The sequence below is a fragment of the Sander lucioperca genome, chromosome 5 (genome assembly GCF_008315115.2).
Source record: "Sander lucioperca isolate FBNREF2018 chromosome 5, SLUC_FBN_1.2, whole genome shotgun sequence".
In the NCBI taxonomy this organism is placed as follows: domain Eukaryota; kingdom Metazoa; phylum Chordata; class Actinopteri; order Perciformes; family Percidae; genus Sander; species Sander lucioperca.
This window is the reverse complement of record NC_050177.1, coordinates 4,100,047-4,124,242: the sequence shown is the minus strand read 5'-3', so window position 1 is coordinate 4,124,242 and position 24,196 is coordinate 4,100,047. Positions and strand designations below refer to the sequence as shown.

The 24,196-nt window shown below is 41.4% G+C and overlaps 1 pseudogene; it reads left to right on the top strand.

Annotated features, from left to right (window-relative positions):
• LOC118495060 overlaps positions 1-23,963 on the top strand; it is a 1,111,612-nt pseudogene extending 1,087,649 nt beyond the window's left edge.
• The last annotated feature ends 233 nt before the right edge of the window (positions 23,964-24,196 follow it).

Below are 24,196 nucleotides of genomic sequence, written 5' to 3'. Positions count from 1 at the left end.
AAGTCTGTCCATCTGTCTGCTGATGTCTTCATGTCTGAACACACCGCTGGTTGTTGTAATACTGAGACATGTGTTGAGTCAGACAGCACAGACTAGGGCTGCACAACATATCGTTTTTTATCATTGATTAGCGTAAACTAATGCAATATACACATCAAGAAAGACACTCAGATTTTTTTTGTGTTAATTACAAGGATAATTTAAGTAACTTCAAAATTAAACTGTCATTCTTTTTGTCTTTTATATTCATTTCAATTTGTTTAATAAAAGAAAGCTGGAAATCATTTCCTTTCATTTGTTTTTAACTCAACAAGCGTTGTTGTGTTGTATTTTAGCAGAATCCTGAAAGCAGCAGAACTGACAACACTTCATGTTTGTGTGATTATGTATCGTATATATATCAATATTCAACAAAGTTATAGCATAACACGTATTCTCCTTATATATTATGCTGCACTAGCGAAGACATTTAACATAAATATTGTTACAGTTTACGTCCATCTGAAATTTAACTGGATTGTTTTCATATTGGTAATAAAAATAATCATCAGATTGTCAACTTTTCTCTTTCTTGTTCTGTCTCTCACCTTTGTCCTTTTTTTAGTGAATGTTGGTCGTCAGAAACATAAGATCAGGCTGAAGGGGACATTTGAACGTGTGACTGAAGGAGCTGAAACAGGAAGTAGAACCCTCCTCAACAGGATCTACACTGTCCTCTACCTCATAGAGGGACAGAGTGAAGAGGTTAATACCCAACATGAGGTGAGGCAGCTCGAGACAGCTTCCAAGAAGAAGACCCTCCATGACTCTCCAATCAAGTGCTGTGACATCTTTAAAGCCTTACCTGGCCAACAGAAACACATCAGAGTCGTTCTGACGAGCGGCGTCGCTGGCGTTGGAAAAACCTTCTCAGTGCAGAAGTTCTGTCTGGACTGGGCCGAGGGTTTGGAAAACCAAGATATCCATCTGGTGATTCCTCTTTCCTTCAGGGAGCTGAACTTGATCAAAGATGAGCAGTACGGTCTTCTGGAGCTGCTCCGTGTTTTCCATCCAACATTACAGGAGGTCCCAGCAGAGCAGCTCGCTGGCTCTAAAGTTCTCTTCATCTTTGACGGCCTGGATGAAAGCAGACTTTCACTGGATTTCAACAACAATGAGGCTGTTTCTGATGTCACACAGAAGTCATCAGTCAACGTGCTGTTGACAAACCTCATCCAGGGGAAGCTGCTTCCCTCGGCTCTCGTCTGGATAACTTCCCGACCTGCAGCAGCCAATCAGATCCCTCCTGCATGTGTTGACAGGGTAACAGAAGTACAAGGCTTTACTGATGCCCAGAAGGAGGAGTACTTCAGGAAGAGAGTCAGTGATGAAGAGCTCTCCAGCAGAATCATCTCCCACATCAAGACCTCCAGGAGCCTCCACATCATGTGTCTGATCCCAGTCTTCTGCTGGATCACTGCTACAGTTCTGGACCACATGTTGACTACAGACCAGAGAGGAGAGCCGCCCAAGACCCTGACTGACATGTACTCACACTTCCTGCTGGTTCAGACAAAGAGGAAGAAGCTCAAGTATGCTGAGGGACATGAGACGAGTCCACAGGAGCTGATGGAGGCTGACAGGGAAGTTCTTCTGAAGTTGGGGAAGCTGGCGTTTGAAGAGCTGGAGAAAGGAAACATTATGTTCTACCAAGAAGACCTGGAGCACTGTGGTCTGGATGTCACAGAGGCCTCACTGTACTCAGGAGTTTGTTCAAAGATCTTCAAAAGAGAGAGTGTGATCTTCCAGAAAACAGTCTACTGCTTCGTTCATCTGAGCGTTCAGGAGTTTCTGGCTGCAGTCTACATGTTCCACTGTTACACCAACAGGAACACAGAGGTACTGAATGACTTCCTGGGGAAGAGAGATATGGAATGTGATGATGGTGATTGGGACAATGTTAATTACCCATCCCTGGATGTCTTCCTGATGAATGTCATGTTGAAATCCCTTGAAAGTGAAAATGGCCACCTGGACCTGTTTGTCCGCTTCCTTCATGGCCTCTCTCTGGAGTCCAACCAGAGACTCTTAGGAGGCCTGCTGGGTAAGACAGACAACAGTCCAGAAATCATCCAGAGAGCCATCAACACCCTGAAGAAGATGAAGGTTCTGTATGAGTTGGACCTGATGAAGTACAACACATCAACGGAGGGACGACAGAGACTGATTCCAGCTGTGAGGAACTGCAGAAAGGCTCGTAAGTCCATATGTGATTATCATTTTAAATCAGTGTGAAGCTGAGACCATCAGTTTTAGAGTAAACATACAGACTTTACACACACATGAACAATATAAAACTTACTCACTATAAAAGATAAACCTGCTTATTGTAAATAATTCTACATGTTACTCTGCAAATGTCTTTGTTGTCTCAAACACTGTGAGACTGAGACAATGATGATCTTTGTGTTTGTAGCTAAATTATCTTCTGTCATCATTGAATCACAACAGACAGCCTTTTTACAGTGTATACTGAGTCAGCAGCGTTTCTATAATGTATCTATTGTATATACAGACATTTATTATTTGTGATCTGCTGAACTAACATCACATGAAGTTTAAGCTTTTTCATAATAACTTTTAGTTAGTTATTTTTATTATATTTTTATGAGCAGATTCTGAACTATTTCATTCTAAGGAAGTTCATTTTCACATTTTATACAATATCTATCAGGGCTGGTTTAAATAATAGATTTTTCTGATTTAAATTGATTTTCATTTGAATGATCCAATATCGATAAATAAAATCCAGAATGGGGTTCTGTCTATATAATATATGAACCTAGAAGACCTAAGGAATCCATTGGTATCAACTATGTCATGCTAGCTGTCGGAAAGTTTAGATATCGCTCCAAATTTACATTGCAAAAAAGGGAGTTTTTCCTCGCCACTGTCACACTGAATACTTGCTCCTGGGGTAATTACTGGAATTGTTGGGTCTTTGTAAATTATAGAGTGTGGTCTAGACCTACTCTATCTGTAAAGTGTCCTGAGATAACTCTTGTTATGATTTGATACTATGAATAAAATTCAATTGAATTTAATAAAAAGTACATTAAAGGTTAACTACGTTTTTTTCAATCTTGCCCCCATTTGCCCATGCATTTGTGTCTAATAGACTGATGTGACCAAAGATCTTTGAATTTGGTCCAGTATTGAGGAAGATCACAATGACGAGCCGGTGTGAACCGAGCTACAACGTAACCTAATGGGGCAATTATGAAGCCTTGCTTTTTGTCCAATAAACGTGATTTGTTTTTGCTACTGACAGGCTCAGATTGTTGCTAAAAGTGTCTGACAACATTATAGATATCAGGACGTGACTTCCTGTCTGAAGACAGCGATGTGGAGAGTGAAACACGAGACGAGAAAAAGGTGTTCAGGTAGTCTGTTGTTACAGAGTAGGATACAGAAATCATAGGCTCCTGTCATCTAAAAGATTTTCAATGCAATGGCTCAACATTTTAATGATTTTGACAACGTGGACTCACTTTTCTTGGACAGAAAGTAAGGTTCAAAATTGTCACATTAGGTTACATTGTAGCTTGATTCGCGCAGTGCCGTCATTGCGATCTCGCTCAATACCGGACCAAGGTTGAAAAAAAACGGTAGTTACCCTTTCATGTAACTGCTTTTGGGTAAATTCTTGATGTAAACATTCAGACTTTAATAATAGAGATAGAGGCAAGTCGCATAGGGGGGGAAAACATCTCTCTGCTCTGTTGACTTGTATTGTGTGAAGGTTTCCTCCTCTTTGTTCCGTCTGCTAGAAAAACAACAGAAACATGTCTAAAAGCTGCTCTGTGGTGATATTCACTACAAAAGGCTTAATAAACCAGAAGTTAAGTTTTCATAAGCTGCCGACCTGAAAAACTGAGCTTTTATGAAGAAAAAAGTGGATACAGACGTGATGAATCAGCGGAGAGAATGGGAAGACTTTAGGATCCCACAGCATCATCACACCAACCTAACGATATGTCCAACGTTATGTGTGTTAGCGTAACTTACAGATAGAAGCAGATAGTTCTCTTCCGGTGAGCGTGGCTTTCAGAGTATGACGCAATGCGCTCTGTCTCTATGCAGCAGGTTACAGGGAACCTTGTACAACTGTATCATCTCTTCCATATCCAGGATGAATTAGTTTTACAACTGAAATATCCTAAATAAACATTGAAATTGTGAATCAGAATCAAATCTATAAGGAAATTAGAGGCGATACCCAGCCCTAATATCTATAATCATTGTTTGATTTGAGAGAGGATGTGGGGGCAGGCCAAAAAAACATCTCCATCCTCGTTAAATAAAAGCTGCAACTTTACATTGTTTAGTTTCCAACAATGAGCATCTTTTGATATGGGACAAGCTTTTTAAAGATTGTCCCATTTATGGTCACCCTAAAATTCAAACTGTCAGACAATGCCTTTCTCTTACATTTCAGTAACACTAAAGGCAAGATGGGCAGAGAAAATAGCAGCAGACATCAGCGCTGTGGTTTTTTATTGAATGCGTGTATTTATCTCCTGATTTACTGAGACATCAGTTGATCACACAGTCAGCTGCTGGGACGACCTCCAGGTTCGTTCTGCCAGTGAAGGAGAGCTCAGCAGGTTCACCTCAGTGGTGGGATTTTATCTTCCTCAATCTCAGAGAAGAAGTGAGTTGTAGGTATACTATAAATACGTCTGCACTCCTAATTTTTTAATAAAAAAAAAATACAGAATGGATCTCTGTCTGTATGGCATGGCCATTTTTGAAAGGGTTCCCGTGACCTCTCACCTCAACATATCTGAATCTAACATCAGACCCTTGTGAATGTGCTTCTTGATCAAATGTGATTTTTAAGGATAAAAGTTTCAGATTTGATTATTCTTTAAATGTTTATTGTCTGTCATCACAGGATTATTAACTGTGCACTCTCTGAGACTGACTGTGAAGTTGTGGCCTCAGCTCTGAAGTTCAACCCCTCCCATCTGAGAGAGCTGGACCTGAGTTACAACAACCAGCACACAAACACTCCACTGCTGAATCCTTCAATTCAGCAGTGGAGTGTTTGTGTGCTGGACTGCAGAGTCCAAACTGTAGACTGGAGACTCTGAGGTCAGTTCATGTATTGTGCTCACATACAGTGTATAACTCACTAGGGCTGTTGGAACAAATTCCGAAAGTCAAATATAAATTGAATAGTAAAACTATCAATTCTATTTTAATGCTGAAATTACTATTCAAATGTGATTCTTTATAAATATTTTGGCTAATGTTTTTAACAATTTTTGCAATGGCCTACCCGCATGCTTTTTTTGTCACATCTGATGAACAATCACTTATGTTTTTAGGACTAGGTGAAACAATCCCCTGTTTAGAACCTGAGGTATGAGTGGTGACGATGCATCCATCAGAGTGGTTTCCTCGCTGTGGTGGTGACAGTTCTGGTTGAGTGGAATGAGAATGGGGTTTTTTTTAGCTTCAGTCATCAGGTGGTCACTCTCATTCACTGGTGTTTCAATGATAGGCCCACGACACCTCCAGACAGCTCATTGGCAGCAACTGCCGTCCCAGGTGTGCCCACCCTCTGCTTTCAACCCTTACGTTCCGCAGGTGTTATTAGGGGTCCAGGTGGAGTCACCCCTTTTCACCCATAGCCATCGACTTGCTTCTTCTGCTGCACATGAGAAGGCTAATATAGCCAGAATTTTAATATGTTTAAAGGGATTTTATATTCTCTAACACCAAAAGTCCAGACTTAACATTTAAACACAAATGTTATCTGTCTTCTTCATTACCGTCCCTCCAACAAAGCTCTGTTAGTGTGATTTATTCATCATTTAACGTACAATATGTAACTTTCTGCCACTAGGGGTCTCTCAGTCAAAACAATGGATGGTAAACTTTTGATGACATTGGGAAGTTGCATGGAATAAGCACAATATATTTCACATGTCAATGTCACCTTTTGGATGTTTTCAACACCAGGGCGGACGGGTTAGTTGTAACGTGTGGGTAGGGATTGCCGGGGGAATCTCCAGGATGGCGAGGACGTTAGATGGCCGTTGTTGTGCAGCAGCAGAAGATCTCCCAGCTGCCCGGTGTTATCTCCCCCTTCACTTTGCTGTAATCTTAAATAGTCGTTTTGGTTCTTAACCCACCTTTTGTTGGGTTAATTTAGCTAAATTATTTATTTTATTTATTTATTTCAGGTCTATTTAACAGGGACAATGCACACTAATAACACATATCAAAATGGAAAGTGTGCTAGAATTAGCCAAAAGGCTATTTTACATCTGCTGTCAGACAGATCGTACAATGTCACACCTAAAAAGATAAAAGGATTATAATCGTACATACAGGTTTAGCCCAATACAAGTAAAATTGACTATAAATGTAAAAAATAAAAATGACAAGATCAACATATAAACAAGAACAGTTGGTCATTATCAACACCAACCCACACATACACACACAAGCCAAACGTTCAGTATCCATGTAACAGACATCCTCATAGGCATAGCACAAGTGGCACAAACAGGCAGGACAGGAAAGACAAGATAGCAGCAAGATTTAGTAACTACATGTAATGTTGACAGTCCTGATTACCTGTTAGCCACTTCTTTAAGTTACATTTAATGTGAGTTGGAATGAGGTTCCATTCACGAGAAGCCCTGACTGAAAAAGCTGTTTGACCGAATGCACTTTTCCTCAACGGGACAATGCAGTCACCTCTTGCTGTTGTAGATCTGTAAGCATTTGGTACTATGTTGACAAACTGGCTCAATACATGAGGAACCAGTCCAAGTAGAATTCTGTACATAAGACAGAGATCAGTATGGCTAATCAAATTTTCGAAACTTAAAAAGTTGTATTTTTTTAAAACTGTAAAGACAGCTAAACGCGAAGGGGGGAGAAATTTGGCAGGGAGGAGATTTTTGGCACGAACACTGGTAGTGCTAACGGAGACGTAGCAAACATTATGGATGGACGTTGTTCTGAATCGGGCTCCTGGGTCTGATATTTTCTGTTTCCCGACGCTTCATTAAATTGCCGTTAGCGACGTTAGCACCCCGGCACTGGAGTTAAGTGCTGGCCGGGTACAGATTGTTGTAATGGTAGTGGCTGGCTGCTAGCTGTCTGGGGGCTAATGGTAACTATATGTCCCAGGGCTGTTGTCAGCTGTCATCCCGAGTGAAGTCTATCTACACCGAAAAAGAATACAACAAAATTCCATTGAACCAACTGAGGACGGCGGTCAAGCAATAACTTTGTTTAAAAAATGAAACATGACATATGAACTCTGGCTGAGATCCAGAAATAATTAATACTTTAATAATGGACGTTTGTTTAGTCCTGATTATACAACAAGTAGATCCGACCAGACAATTCAATTTCAATTCAATTCAATTTTATTTATAGTATCAAATCATAACAAGAGTTATCTCGAGACACTTTACAGATAGAGTAGGTCTAGACCACACTCTATAATTTACAAAGCCCCAACAATTCAAGTAGCAATTAGTTCCCTCAAGAGCAAGCATTCAGTGTGATTCAGTGCTACAGTGGCGAGGAAAACCTCCCTTTCAGTAATGAGAAAAAATTATTTTAGGAAGAAACCTCGGCCAAACCCAGGCTCTTGGTAGGCGGTGTCTGACAATGCCAGTTGGGGATGTGTGAACAGTCTGATTGGATCACATCAGCTGTTAGGATCAAATCAGCTGTTTGTGAACTTATAGTAGCTAAATTATTAATACCAATGAGGTGCCCTTGAGCAAGGCCCTTAACCCCAACCGCTCCAGTGGAGCTGCTCAGTGGCCAGCAGATTAGACTGTGGTTGTGCTTGGCAGCTTTCAGGTGTGAATGTGATCAGGGCGTTCCTGCAAAAGAGAGGCTCTCTCAGTTAACCTCCCCTGAATAAATAAAGGTTAATAACCAAAAAAAATAATTAATTTTTCAATTATTTTTTAAATCTTAAGTGAATATAAATACTGGGTATCTTTTTACTCCTCATTCAGTCACAATAAGTTATCATGTTTCCAACTTGTTTAGAAAATGGATTTTACATTCTCTATCACCAAAAGTCCAGAGTCCAAAAAAAGCTCTGTAAGTGTGATTTATTCATCAATAAATACTCTAGATATCTTTCATCAGGAGTTAAATATAATAACTTGTTTCCTTCCTGTCATCTCTCCAGACTGAGTGGCTGTAATCTGTCAGAGAGAAGATGTGAAGCTCTGTCCTCAGTTCTCAGCTCCCAGTCCTCTAGTCTGAGAGAGCTGGACCTGAGTAGCAACAACCTGCAGGATTCAGGAGGGAAGCTGATCTCTGTTGGACTGAAGAGTCCACACTGCAGACTGGTGACTCTCAGGTCAGATCAAGTACAATAATCTTTGAAAACACAGTATTTTATTCTGATTTAGAATTACTTCATAAAGAATGAAATATGAATTGTGGCTGAGATCCAGGAATAATTTATATTTTAATATCATGTGACTTTGATTACTGGACGTTTGTTTATTCCTGATTATACATCAAGTAGATCCAACCAGACAATCTGATTAGTCAACTAGACATTTAGATCCTACTCAAGTCAGCATGACAGCACACCCAGAGCACATCACATAAAATATTACTATATTTAACTTAACTTAACTTCCAGGGCTGAATCAAAAACACAGTAACGTTAGCCTACAATATTGATACAATGGATTGTTTTGTTGTTCATTTTGATTTATATGGAGGACTTAGTTTTGATGAATGGTTGGAAGAGGATGAGAAGTGAATCATTGGATGAAATGACGAGGGGGCATGGGAACTGTGTATGCAAGGCAACGTGGTTCACATCTCCAGCGGAGCTGTGGAACCCTATTGTTTTTCTACAGATTTTTCTTCTTCTTCATTAGGGGTCCAAGCCCGAGTCTGTAAGAATGGGCAATAGCAAAGCTATACCGTTCGTACAGCAGGGCTGTAGAACCCTATTGTTTTTCGAAAGATTTTTATTTTTAGGGGTCCAAGCCCGAGTCTGTAAGAACGGGCATTAGCAAAGCTATGCCGTTCGTACAGCAGGGCTGTAGAACCCTATTGTTTTTCTAAAGATTTTTAGGGGTCCAAGCCCGAGTCTGTAAGAACGGGCAATAGCAAAGCTATGCCGTTCATACAGCAGGGCTGTAGAACCCTATTGTTTTTTCTACTGATTATTATTTTTCTTCTCCGCCTAAAACTCTGACTACAGCCTAAACCGTACATGGTGGGGGGTTGCCGTTTTCAGGACTGGTCCGAAACTCCGCGAGGACCTCGGGCGCAAAAATTGACCCACTTCCACCACTACGTGGCGCTATAGCAGAAAAAATGCATTTCGCCCTATAACTCCCACACCGTACACCGGGCATTTAAAAACCATATATCCACGTGTTCCCTGGATCCAACTGAATCACGTGATATAGGCCACGTCCATTTCCGCCTAGACTTTTATACGTGAAAAATCGCGATATATCAAAAACCTACTTTTTCGATCTCCTCCTAGACCGTGCGACCAATCTGCACGAAACTTGGACTATAGCATTTCCAGACTGACCTGACAAAAAGTTAATCAAAAGAATTTTTATAGGATAAAAATTGTGCATATTACGCACGAACAAATTTGTGTAGCTAACTATTAAAACACCAACTTTGCCATATCTCAACCAAAAGAAATGCTATCAACGCCAAACTTTAGATTCTTGTTTGACATGACACTCTGGAGGTGCCCCACGCGTTTTACGAAAATTGGTCACTAGGGGGCGCTACAAGTACAAATAGTTTATATCTCATGATAGGCTCATCCGATTTTTACAAAGTTTGATGGGTACCATCGGGACAATCCTGGGGCCATCTCTAGAGTGGGGTACTGAGGGGTCAAAGTGGGCGTGGCCTATGGGACCCAAGTCTAGATTCACCACTTACACTAATGTGAACAACTTTAAATTTACAGGGTAGATAGACAATGGGTCATGGACCACACCTACCAAAATTACACATATGGGCCGCTAGGTGGCGCTATAATGTTTTTTTGTCTTTAACTCCCACATTACACATCGCAAAAAAAGTAAAACAAAGGTGACAAGGTGCTATACTTTAACAAACTCCTCCTAGAGATTTCATCCGATGGACTTCAAACTTGGTCTGTACCATCTCAACACCTTAAAGAAGAAAAGTTATTAAAAGAAAAACTTTTCGTCAAACGGTGTGGGCGTGGCGTGGTGGCCATTTTGAGTGTTTAGCGATGAACAAAGAAATTGTTGTAACTTGAGTGTACGTTGTCGTATCTGCCCGAAATTTCTCACGATTGACAAGGGTCCAGGTCTGAGGACATCTACAGGGCAATATTTACTTTTGGTCATAGCGCCCTCTGCTGGCAACAGGAAATGCGCCTTATATGACAAACATCATCCAATTTACATGAAACTTATGTGTGGTCTACATGTGATACTGAGCCGCCCCCTATAATTTAACTATGCCCACTTAATCAGACCACGCCCCTTTCAAAACATTTGAACCGTTTAAGGTAGAGTCTTGTGTGAGGTGTCATTGAACTCAGCAGGGACTTCCTTCTTCATTGGTGATGGTTTGGCCCGCCCCGTGTTTAAGCCACGCCTACTTTCATAAATGCTGACCTATATAAGGTAGAGTCTTATGTGAGGTATCAATGAACTCAGAAGAGAGTTCCGTTTTAATTGGTGATGGTTTGATCCGCCCCCTATGATCTAACCACGCCCATTTTCACAGCTAATTAACTGTATGACATAGAGTGTTGTGTAAGGTATCGTTGAACTCGGCAGGGAGTTCCCTTTTCATTGGTGACGATTTGCAGTGTCTGAGTGCCACGCAAATGCACGGTCGCAAGGAGCGGCGTCCGCCAGTAACCCCGACGCAGGCTGAGGCGCGAGGGCCCGTCCATCGCTGCTTGCAGCTTTAATTAGGGCCCGAGTGCTGACAGCGGCAAAGGCCCTATTGAAACTGAAGGAATTATTAGGGCCCGAGCGCCGACAGCGGCGAAGGCCCTATTGAAACTGAAGGAATTATTTTCCCGGCAAATGAATTGGCTTTTTGAGGGGCTTACCATATTCAAAAACTCACCAAATTTGGCGGTCGCATCAAGTCTGGTGAAAATGTATGTATTTTAAGGGTTTCGGGAATAGGCGCGCAAAAATGGCTCGCTAGCGCCCCCTACAATGTTAAAAAAATTGAGCCGCTGCAGTGCGTTTAACGTAGACTCACGAAACTTGGTACACATGTGTATCATGTCAAGATGTACAAAAAACGTCATTGAAGCCATACCCTAAACCCAACAGGAAGTCCGCCATTTTGATTTCAAAGTTCGAAATTAATGCGATTTTGGCCATTTCCACATGTCGTACTTTAACGAACTCCTCCTAGAGATTTCATCCGATCAACTTCAAATTCAGTCTGTGCCATGTTAAGACATTAAAGAGGAAATTTTGTTAAAAGAAAAACATTTCGTCATAGGGCGTGGCCGTGGCGGGGCGACCATTTTGTGCGTTTCGCCATTAAATAGTAAGTGGGTGTAACTTGAGTGTACATTGTCCAATTGGCTCTAAACTTTTCAGGATTAATAAGAGTCCAACCCTGAGGACAAATGAAGGCCGAAATTTACTTAAAGTCATAGCACCCCCTAGTGGCAACAGGAAGTAGGCCTAAAAGTGAAGGTGCTATACTTTAACGAACTCCTGATAGAGATTTCAACCGGCGGACTTCAAACTTGGTCTGTACCATCCCAACACCTTAAAGATGAAAAGTTATTAAAAGAAAAACTTTTCATCAAACGGTGTGGGCGTAACATGGTGGCCATTTTGAGTGTTTAGCGATGAACGAGAAAGTGACTGTAACTACAGTGTACATTGTCATATCTGCTTGAAATTTCACAGAATCAACAAGAGTCCAGGCCTGAGGACAAATACCGGCCAAAATTGACTTTTGGTCAGGGCGTCCCCCACTGGCAACAGGAAATCAGCCTTATATGACAAACATAATCCGATTTAAATGAAACTTAGAATGTGTTACAGAGCTGGCCCCTATAATATAACCACGCCCACTTACTCAGGCCACGCCTCCATCCATAACATTTGAACCGTTTAAAGTAGAGTCTTGTGTGAGGTGTCATTGAACTCAGCAGAGTTCCTTCTTTATTGGTGATGGTTTGGCCCGCCCCTCTGTGCATAGCCACGCCCCCTTTCATATAATTTCAACCGTTTAAGCAAATGCACAAATGCACGGTCGCAAGGAGCGGCGTCCGCCGGTAACCCCGACGCGTGCAGAGGCGCGAGGGCCCGTCCATCGCTGCTTGCACCTTTAATTTAGAAAATGGATTTTATATTCTCTATCACCATAAGTCCAGACTTAACATTCAAACACAATTGTTATCTCTGTTCTTCATTACCGCCCCTCCAAAAAAAGCTCTGTAAGTGTAATTCATTCATCAATAAATACTCTGATATCTTTCATCAGGAGTTAAATATAATAACTTGTTTCCTTCCTGTTGTCTATCCAGACTGAGTGGCTGTAACCTGTCAGACAGAAGCTGTGAAGCTCTGTCCTCAGTTCTCAGCTCCCAGTCCTCTAGTCTGAGAGAGCTGGCCCTGAGTAGCAACAACCTGCAGGATTCAGGAGGGAAGCTGATCTCTGTTGGACTGAAGAGTCCACACTGCAGACTGGAGACTCTCAGGTCAGATCAAGAACAATAATCTTTGAAAACACAGTATTGAAAAATACTTTGGAAACATTCAAAAAATGTGAATGCTTCCAAAGTATTTTATTCTGATATAGAATCAGTTCATAAAGAATGAAATATGAACTGTGGCTGGGATCCAGAAATCATTTATATTTTAATAACATGTGACTTTGATTCATGATTCAGTCTTGAATAGTTATCTTCACCTTGTTTAGAATAAAACAGAACGGATTTAAACCGAAAAGAGGTTTAATACCTTAAATATACCAAAAGTCCAGACTCAACATTTAAACACAAATATTATCTGTCTTGTTTCCGGTCATCTCTCCAGACTAAGTGACTGTAATCTGTCAGAGAGAAGCTGTGGAGCTCTGTCCTCAGTTCTCAGCTCCCAGTCCTCTAGTCTGAGAGAGCTGGACCTGACTAACAACAACCTGCAGGATTCAGGAGTGGAGCTGATCTCTGTTGGACTGAAGAGTCCACACTGCACACTGGAGACTCTCAGGTCAGGAGTCATTAAACCATTCAACTGATATCAATTTAAACTCTGATTAACTTTAGTTGATAAAAGAGCTGACATGTAGCTTTGTGTCTGCTAATACGATAATCTTCGGCAGTAGTTATTAATTATATATTTATTAATTTCTAGACTCAGAGTTACTTTCCATGAGGAGTTTTCATTGTTAACTTTTGTTGTTAAATAATGAAATAGAAGAGATGATTTTAAATGTGTATTCTAAATCTGGACCAAAATGTACCTGGACAACAAACATTAAACAAACATGGCTCCACGTGTTGACAGAGGGTTCCTGTGTGTTGTTCTGTGTATTTGCAGTCTGTCAGGCTGTCTATTATCAGAGGAAGGCTGTTCTTCTCTAGTCTCAGCTCTGAGCTCCAACCCCTCCCATCTGGGAGAGCTGGACCTGAGGTACAATCATCCAGGAGACTCAGGAGTGAAGCTCCTGTCAGCGGGACTGAAGGATCCTCTCTGGAGACTGGACACTCTCAGGTACAAACACTGATGAACATAAAGAAGATATTTGTGTAAGAAGGTTTAAAGGAGAACATCTCCAGGAACTAAAATGATAACTCCCTTTTCTTAATAATTGATGTAGTTTGGACACATCTCTGTATGTTAAAGGAACTGTCCATGGTTTTAAGAAACAAGCTTTCCCGTGATCAAATCAGTTTCAACTCGACAGAAAGGTCCAGGACAGGTTTAGCCTAGCTTAGCACAAAGCAATGTGCTTTCTATGCTGTGAGAAGAGAGTGTGGATGAAGCATTAATCTACTCTTTTAGCAGACTAGTTAGCTAACTGTTTAAAATGTCAGTTGTTGGTGCTGAATGGCTCATGTGATCAATCAGAGACGTACACTGACGTCTGGACCAATTATTCCTTAAAGTTCCTCTTGTGCTGGGAAAGTACCGACTCTAAGTTCAAAACGCTCTTTCCTAGTTGCTGCGGTGCAAACACAATATATGTGTGTGTGAGAGTGATGTAATGTTGATGTTTCTCTACAGAGAAAGGTCCAAATGCTCGCACCAAATGCTTGCTCTTGGGGGAATTGTTGGGTCTTTGCAAATTATAATGTGGCAGTGGTGTCGGCAGCCGTAATCCTGTATGCACTGTGCACATTTTTTTTTGAGATTCTCATCTAATGATAACAATGTGTAAATGCACACATAGTCTGTTCTGCTCTCTGCTATGTTCAGTTATATTTTCCTCATTTATACGTTAAATTTACCCACAAGCCATCCACTATTGATCAGAATATTCATTGTTATGACTCAATCTGTAGATCAGAGGTGGGACATCAGGGCCAGCAAGGCCTTGTCTGCTGGCCAAGAGATTGTCAGAATCAGAAAATTATATTTTTTATAATTAAAGGCCCATATATTCACTTCTAAAATAAAAAAATAAAATATATATATATATATATATCAATTTCATATATGTATTTTACATATTGTATATGCAGTTTGTTTACATTTTTAGATGTAAAGTTAATGAAAGAAAGGTGGATGTACTTTTTCTTCACATGATGAGCAGCTTTTGGTAAGTTTAATGGATTTTTCTGCATTTTAGTGAAATGATTTTACTAGCTATTAATGCTTGCTTTAAGTGTTAAAGATTTGAGCAGTGTCAGTAGCTGCTGTGCCTTTGTGTGTGCGCGATGATGTGTGTGTTAAGCCCCCGCTGCTTGGCTGGAATTTGTGGGGAGGTCTGTTGATCGCTGGTTGTGTTATTTGTGTTTTTGATTGCTTTGTGGTCACCGTATAAGTAAATATGACCGGTTGTTGTGGGTTTGTATTGGTTTCTTTGGTAATTCCATTCATTTTGACTATATGTGATGCTCATGTCATACTGCGTGAAAGTGATACTTCAGTCAGCGTGTGTTCATGTCTCTGCAGTAGTGTATTAGGTGTCTCTAGGTGTTGAGCTTTGTGTTAAATCACATTATTCCACACGGTAATGTCCTAGTGTCATGGTGAGGTTGTTCAAAGGGGATTTAATTGCTGTAGGATAGTACTGAAGTAGGGCTGCCCCAAACAATTAGTTTTTAAACAATTAATCTAGCGATTGTTGTTTCAATTGGCGATTATTTTCCCATTGCTCAATTATTAAAAATGTACACAAAACAAATTTCAATAAAGTTCAAGTCTCTATTTACTAAAATTGTTTAACACTACACTGTTGAAGTAAAATGAATTAGTAGTGCAACCTGAAGCCAGATGTAGGCAATCAATCAACCTGAAGCCAGATGTAGGCGATCAATCAACCTGAAGCCAAATGTAGACTATCAATCAACCTGAAGCCAGATGTAGGCGATCAGTCAACCTGAAGCCAGATGTAACTATCAACCAACCTGAAGCCAGATGTAGGCTATCAATCAACCTGAAGCCAAATGTAGACTATCAATCAACCTGAAGCCAGATGTAGGCGATCAGTCAACCTGAAGCCAGATGTAACTATCAACCAACCTGAAGCCAGATGTAGGCTATCAATCAACCTGAAGCCAAATGTAGACTATCAATCAACCTGAAGCCAGATGTAGGCGATCAGTCAACCTGAAGCCAGATGTAACTATCAACCAACCTGAAGCCAGATGTAGGCGATCAATCCAACACCAAAATAAAGTCACTTTCAAGAGGAATACAAAATAAAAACTTTAAGTAAACAGGGCAAGTGCAATAAGAGTAGCCTGTATTTGCTTTTTTTAACAGTAGTAGGTAAAATAACGAATAAGCTCTTGTTTAACATCCAAGCTCTTTTCCTTTTAATATAACATATGAAATCAGATGTATCAAATAAATCCAACAATAAAACAAATTCACATTTCAAGTCAATTTCAGGAGGAATACACAAATAAAAAACTTAAAAATAAAACAAACGGTTAAAAAAAGTGCATCTCCTTTCTAAGGGAATTATGAGCCCGAGCCCGATTTAAACCCAACCATTTTTTAATACTTGGGCCATTATAACTGACGTTATAAAGGACTCAGAAACAATCTGGCCTGGTTGCGCAATTATGGAAGACAGTGCTACAGATGGGGGAGACACAGCACAGTTTACCTCACATTTCAGTCAGTGCAGGACATGCTGTACACGGATGAGCTACGGGAGAAGCTGGAGAGGCATAGGTGAGCAGAACTTACGGTGTTTTGCTGCTGTTATCCTGACTAACTCCTCATTTCCACCGACTGCGGAACGGCTGCGTATCGACTCTGCTGCGTGTTGGCTCCGTGCTCCGCTGTCCGTCAATACCCACCAGGTCCGGATTTGTTGCAGAACGGTTGCGGCCATGACTGACAGCTGAAGTCACTCCGACCCACAAGATCTCACGAATTCACATATAATCGCGCAATATAACAGGATGTAGTTTCTATAAGCAGAACCACTAAAACCAACAGTTGACTTGAGGCCTGTCTCCGTCCATTACAACGTTTTCAAGGTGTAGTGCAGGGAAATATGATCTGCCGTGAGCACAGTGTGTTTTATTTTGAAGTCTAACCGGATGTTTTATTTTGTTTCTGTGCTCGACTTCCTGTCCCGCACTATCTGCCGTGTGCTGAGTTGCTGCAGAGCTCTCCGGCGTCCAGCAAAAATAGAAGCTCTGCGTATCTGCTCTGGAGGGCTGCGATCGCCGGAGCTGGGACTGAGTCGGAACGCAGCCGTTCTGCAGTCAGTGGAGATATACACATTGTACACACAATACACACATTATATGCACAATTCACACATTATACACACATTGACTTTAATGGAAACCTAATGACTCCACAGAGGTTCCGGAGCCGTTACGCAGACGTTCCGCAGTCGGTGGAAATTAGCAGTCAGGAATCATTTTACAAAGTCTACAGACTGTTGTTAGCATTAAGAGTAAAATGCTCCACACTTTAGAAGACCGTGTGCGAGCCTTTTTCTCAACGTGTGGTTGAACTTGCGAGGAACCCATACTCATATTTTGGGTGAACGTGAACTGAACGTGCTGCATTACTGCCTGATGAACGTTACTGTGAACCCGTTCATTCTGGTTTCTGAACGGCACGCTCTCTCAGTTTAACTTCGTTCAATAGGGTGCCAGATTTCTACAGAGCCTTCCAGGCAAAAACCCGGCTAAAACACACCGTAAACAGGCCGTAATATGTAGCGCAAAAAACACCCAATCTGGCAACACCAGCCACCAGTGTCGCACTGGCGCATGGGTCATCAAAACAAAAAGCAGCAAGGAGGCTTCGTATGATCATTTAAACCAGTTTTATGAAAAGGTTGGTGAGGATGGGAAAAATATTACATTTCTGTGTAACTAGAAACTAGTTCATTTTTGGAAATGTGAACTTAGTTCAAAATGTTGAAGCATGAACTATGAACTGAACTAGTTCATTTTAAAATTTGTGAACTGAACTTTGAACTAGTTCATGTAGAAAGTGAACTTTCCCAACACTGCCCATACTTGCACTGTTGCAGGCAGCCATGTTATTTTTAGAGTTCTAAGCATGAGTCTCTCTCTCTCTGTCTCTCTGTCTCTCTGTCTCTCTCTATCTCTGTCTCTGTCTCTCTGTCTCTCTCTGTCTCTGTCTCTCAATTCAAATTCAAATTCAAAGAGGCTTTATTAGCATGACCATATTGACATACAGTATTGCTAAAGCACATAAACAGGGAAACCTGTTACACATTTACATCCAGTTGTACAGTAGGATGCAGACAATAAAACATTATGTTAACATTCATATTAAAGCAACAATCATGTCATCATAATTTAACAATAAGAACAAACCTGATGGATAGCAACAAAACAAGAATATTACAGTTGTGTGTGTGTGTGTGTGTGTGTGTGTGTGTGTGTATGTGTGTCCCGGTGTGATCCCCGGTGCCCCTGAGACCATCTCTGAGACTTTGCCGGTCTCCGGCGTCCCTGAGACCGCCCCAGTGACTATGCCCTTCCCCGGTACCCCTGAGACTTTGCCCGTCTCCGTCCCCCAGAGACTTTGCCTTTGTTGTCAGTCCGACCGACTCCTGCCCCCCGTATTTTGTCGGTGGTCCAGCAGACTTCTGCTCCAGTTACCCTGTCGGTGGATTTGCCGACTTCTGATCCTGTTGCCTTGTTTCCTGTGACTGTTCCAGTTACCTTATCGGCGGAGCCACCAACTCCTGATCCTGTTGCCTTGCTGGTGGACCCGCCGACTCCCGTTCCTGTTACCTTGTTGGCAGACACTGGCCCAGCTGACTCGTCGCCTGTCTCCAGCCCAGCTGACCCGTCGCCTGTCTCCAGCCCAGCTGACCCGTCGCCTGTCTACAGCCCAGCTGACTCGTCGCCTGTCTCTAGCCCAGCTGACTCGTCGCCTGTTTCCAGCCCAGCTGACCCGTCCTGCTTGTCCGTCTGAGGGATGCTGCCTTCACAGCCGGCCTCCTGAGGGGATTCGCCTTTGATGCCGGCCTCCAGAAGGATTCTGTCTTCGCCGCCGGCCTCCAGAAGTATTCTGCCTTCGCTGCCGGTCTCCAGAGGGATTTTGCCTTTGCTGCCGGCCTCCAGAGGGATTCTGCCTTCGCCGCCGGCCTTCAGAAGGATTCTGCCTTCGCCGCCGGTCTCCAGAAGGATTCTGCCTTCGTTGCCGGCCTCCAGAAGGATGCTGCCTTCGCCGTCGGCCGCTAGAGGGGTTTCGCCTTCGCCGCCGGCCACCTCAGAGTCCTCGACGTCCTGCTTGACCGCCTGATGGGCTCTACCTTTGCTGACCTGTTCGGCCGCCAGTGGGGATCCGTCTTTGCTGCTGTCCGCAGCCCTGCTGTCTGCGGCCTTTCTGTCCCGCTGTCCCCAGTCCCCTAGCCCAGTTTGACTTTTTTGTTCCTCCGTTCGTCCCTCCTCCAGTCCCCCTCCCATGGTTGACTTTTGTTCGGGTTGTTTTTGGGACGCCTGGGATCTGTCCCTTGAGGGGGGGGGGTACTGTCAGGATCCGACTGTGACTGACTGCCTTTGTGCCCCTCTTGTGGCCATTTTGTGTATTGTGTTATTTGTGCTTGTTGCTGTGTTCCATGTGTTCTGTGGTTACCTGTCTGTCATGTGTCTTTGTCTCCGCCCATCCCCTTATTTGGTCTGCACTTCCTGTCTTGTTAGTTTCCCTCCAGTTCTGCTCTCACCTGTTGCTTGTTACTGTCTTGTCCAATCCTCTGTCTCTCAAGTTCCTCTTCCAGCTCTTCCCCTGGTGGCTGCTCTGTGGGGTTGATGTTGCTCTCCTCCTCACTGCTGATCTTGTCCTGTCTCTGTTTCTCAGTCTCTGCCAGAGCTTTGATGGTGTTGAAGTGAAGAGCTGAAACTGGCCTCATTGCCTTGAAACATGATGGTCCCATTGTATATATATATATATATATATATATATATATATATATATATATATATATATATATATATATATATATATATCCTATAGATGAGTTGATCAGGAACTAGAGACAGACATCTCCATCCTATAGAACAACAAGCTGTAGTTTCAGTAATATTCTCCTGACCTGGTCATTATGATATGATAAAGTACACTAGGAACACACTCTCATACACATCAAATAGCCTATTATAAGATCAGCTGATTTCTGGAGCAGTAAACACCTTTAGAGGAGGACGGTTGTTGTGTGTACTATGAAACAAAATCCTGACTTAGACATCCTCTATCTGGAAAGTGTCCTGAGATAACTTCTCTTATGATCGGACTCTTTAACCCTTAGAACCCGACGCTGTCGGCGGCGACCAACAATGGCACCTCTGATTAATATTTAGGTAATTTGATAACGGTTTAATGTAGAAACGTACCGATTTTTGCTGCTAAAAGCTAACGTGTTAGCCATCACGGGGGTGTTTTTGGTGTCTTTGTAGCCTTTACAGAAGGTTTTCTATCCAGCCTGGAAGTTGTGCCTCTTTTCGGAGTTGTTCAGCAATAAATCCAAACGCTTATATCCAAGATTTATCCACTTGATGTTCATAATTCATCAATTTTCCGTCATTTTTGCCGCTAGGCAGGTCCGTCATACAAAGACTATGTAGTGGACAAAGATAGATTGCTCTAGTGAATCCGAGCAAGAACAAAGGCTATAGAGTGAAAGATGGATCACTCCAGTCTATTACCGTTCTACAGAGAAGAATGTTTTGAGATTTGGCATAAATTTGGGCCTTTTTTGAAGAAATGTAAATACTTTGTCCTTTTACATGAGTTATAATGTTCATTATGTTTATTTTTGCACTGCATGACTCCAAATATATAGGAGAACTGTTTTAGAACATTGCTGTCTGTGTGATTTCAATAAATATGACATTATTATTGATTATTGGCATAAGTGAATGTCATGAGGGCAAAAGCGTCTGGACTTTTTTTGAAAAAATGTATATATTTATTCAACTGCCTAATACATATGGGAACTGATTTATACAGGAGATTGGCTGTGTGTGATATCAATATATATCTGTGAGATTTATGTTGCGTTTTATTTATTTATTTGTCTTTAAGGTCATACAACCTTTTTTTACATTCAATTGACCTCACCGCAGTACAAATATTCTAATAGCCCAGTTTTTCCTGAAAAAAATGATGTTCATAAATTGACTGTAGACCACAGGGTTGATGTTTTACAAGCTTTTTTAGAAAATAAAATCAGACGGACAATGAACTGTAAAAATGACATTAGGGCTGGTAGGGTTAAAGGAAATTAAACTGAATTACATATTTTAATTGATTGACAGCCCAAATATTAATATAAACTTGAAAATGCATTTCCTGCAGAAAATGTGTGGGAATGCTGAATAGCTGAATTGCTAAAGCTAAACTGGATGAATAGCTTAAATCCATAAGAAGAATTTGAAGTAGTGAGAATAGTTGAAAAAGTATGAATGGTTTCAATTAACATGAATTTCATTAAAAAGTTGAATAACACCACTAATATATAAAATAATTTATTTTCTAACTGAAAGTATGATTAAGTCTGGACGGCTTACAAATGCTATGAGAAACCAAGATGAAAATGCGGAAATATGAAATAAATTGTTTGAAAAATCTCAAATGGATTGCACTGCATTACCTTATTAAGCTAAGAGCTGAAATACATTTCTAGAAAAGCTGGAAGCTAAACTGTAATACTGTCAAAAGTGGAAGTTCAAATAAATTGACTAAAAAGGCTAAAAGTATAAATACTTTGTATTATTATCAGACTTATCCATTGCATAGAACAAAAAAGCATGACCCTAAAGAGCTGAGAGGTGAATATATTGCCTGAAAAGAAGCGGGATATATACATGGATGAAATCACAAATCACACATGACACTAGAGGGGAGAGAGAGAGAGAGAGAGAGAGAGAGAGAGACAGAGAGACAGACAGACAGACAGAGCGAGAGACAGACAAAGACAGACAGAGACAGAGAGAAACAAACAGACAGAGACAGAGAGTCAGAGAGAAACAAACAGACAGAGACAGAGAGTCAGAGAGACAGAGAGAAACAAACAGACAGAGAGAGAGAGAGAGAGAGAGACAGAGAGAAACAAACAGACAGACGGAGAGACAGACAGAGACAGAGAGACAGAGACAGTCAGACAGAAGTGGAACACTAAAGATATAGACTAATGTTCATATTACTGCCTGTAGTATTCAATTCAACTGTCTGTGAAAGGGTTGTCATGGTAACGTATGACCAGTGAAAACACCCTTTGAAGTCTGTGATGAGATCTCTTTGATCTTTAATCAGGTTAACGACCGTGTCACCTGCTGAAACTGTCAGCTGTGCCCCACTGGAGCTATTCAAAGACACAGAGCAAGCTCTCAAATAAAGCCTCAGACTGCTAAAACGATAAGGGGTATCGGTGAAATGATGATATCGTGACCACCACAAGGCCTTTGTGAATGTATTCATGTAAAATTTATGTTCATAAACTTAAAAATGTGGGCATATCAGCGATTTCAAAAAGTGGTTCGCTCTGCATTTTGCTCAGAAATGTGGAGAATGTTAAACAGGGCAGTGAATGGAGGAAGATGTGGAACTCTTGTCATTTGGAAGCTCACCGAGCCAAATGTATAAGTCATATCGCATAACTGAGCACATTGGCTGAAGCTAGACAAAAATACCTACGTTTTGATGTATACATTGTGTATGACAAGTAGATATTGTGGGTGTGAGAGCAATTTATAGAGAGGGGACAAAGATAATTTTTTAAGGCTGCGCTCTCTACTTGATGGCATCACTCACTCTGGCAGACGCAACACACACTCACTAGAAACGCAGAAAAATCCTGAAATGATCACTAAACTTAAACAGCTTTTTCACAAAAACTGTAAAAGATATCAAACTGAAAAGATATAGCCTAATACCTGAAGTTTTGAACATTTTAATGTTTGTTTGGTGTCTGTAGGTGAAAGTACCAAAGAGCTGAATCTTTTGGGAGCGGAAGATTTAAAGGATATGAAGCATGCTCTCATTCAGTTTAATGTTAAAATAACATGTTTAAAAGCTTAATATTTAAAAAAGCATAAATTTTAGAAAAAATTTTGAAGAACTCCCATCATTAGCTGAAAGAGCTGAACATTTTAAAAGTTGAATGGCTGCTGAACAGCATTCCAACTAATAAAGAAAATATTGTAATTGGTTGACAGCCCAAATATGAATATAAATGAGTAAATTCCAGCCCTACATGTGATGAGGATGAAGCTGTGTGTGTGAGACTGATGTAATGCCCCCCCCCCCTCCTCCTTTCAGGGTGGAGCCTGCTGGAGTCAGATGGTTGACACCAGGTCTGAGGAAGTGTAAGTCTGTTTTTAATTTCATTCATCAAACTGTGACATCACTCATCCAACCCTCTGATGTCATCATCAAAGTGCTGATTTTAATAATTAATAGTTAATAGTTAATAACTGCAGCTGTGTTGTGTCTCCTTCTCTCCGTCAGATTCCTGTGAACTCACACTCAACACAAACACAGCACACAGAAAACTCAAACTGTCTGACAACAACAGGAAGGTGACATTAGTGGAGGAGGATCAGCCATATTCTGATCATCCAGAGAGATTTGACTCCAGGTGGCCTCAGCTGCTGTGTAGAGATGGTCTGACTGGTCGCTGTTACTGGGAGGTTGAGACGAGAGGATGGGTTGATATATCAGTGAGTTACGGAGGAATCAGGAGGACAGGAGACAGAGATGACTGTGAGTTTGGATGGAATGATCAGTCCTGGAATCTGATCTGCTCTGATGGTTACTATGTCTATCACAATAACAGAGTAACATCCATCCCCTCCTCCTCTGTCTCTGGTAGAGTAGCAGTGTATGTGGACTGTCCTGCTGGCTCTCTGTCCTTCTACACAGTCTCCTCTGACTGACTGATCCTCCTCCACACCTTCAACACCACATTCACTCAGCCTCTCTATCCTGGGTTTGGGATCTGGTCTCCTGGTGCCTCAGTGTCTCTGTGTCCTGTGGAGGACGGAGAGTCTCCTCCTGTTTCTCACTGCTGATCAGTTGAGTCTGTACAGAATCACACAGAAATATTTCAGGTTATTGCTATGAACTAATGAATGAACTTTGTATGAAATAATTCAGAATGATTGAACAGATTCCTGGTGAACATTGTAAACTTCTTTAAAGATGGAAGCTGTGATCATCAAACTGTAGAAATACCGTTGACTTGTGTCATGTTTAGTTTTGAGTTCTGTCTCTTTTCACAATAAAAGCATAAAGTTACTGTGATGTGTTTGAGGTATTTCTGTTTAACTTTAATTGAGTACTCTCTACTTGTTTGCTGTTCGGGATCTTTTTGTGGTCCAAGCCCGAGTCTGTAAGAACGGGCAATAGCAAAGCTATGCCGTTCGTACAGCAGGGCTGTAGAACCTTATTGTTTTTCTACTGATTAATCATCATACATTATTTTTCTACAGCCTAAACCGTACATGGTGGGGGGTTGCCATTTTCAGGAATGG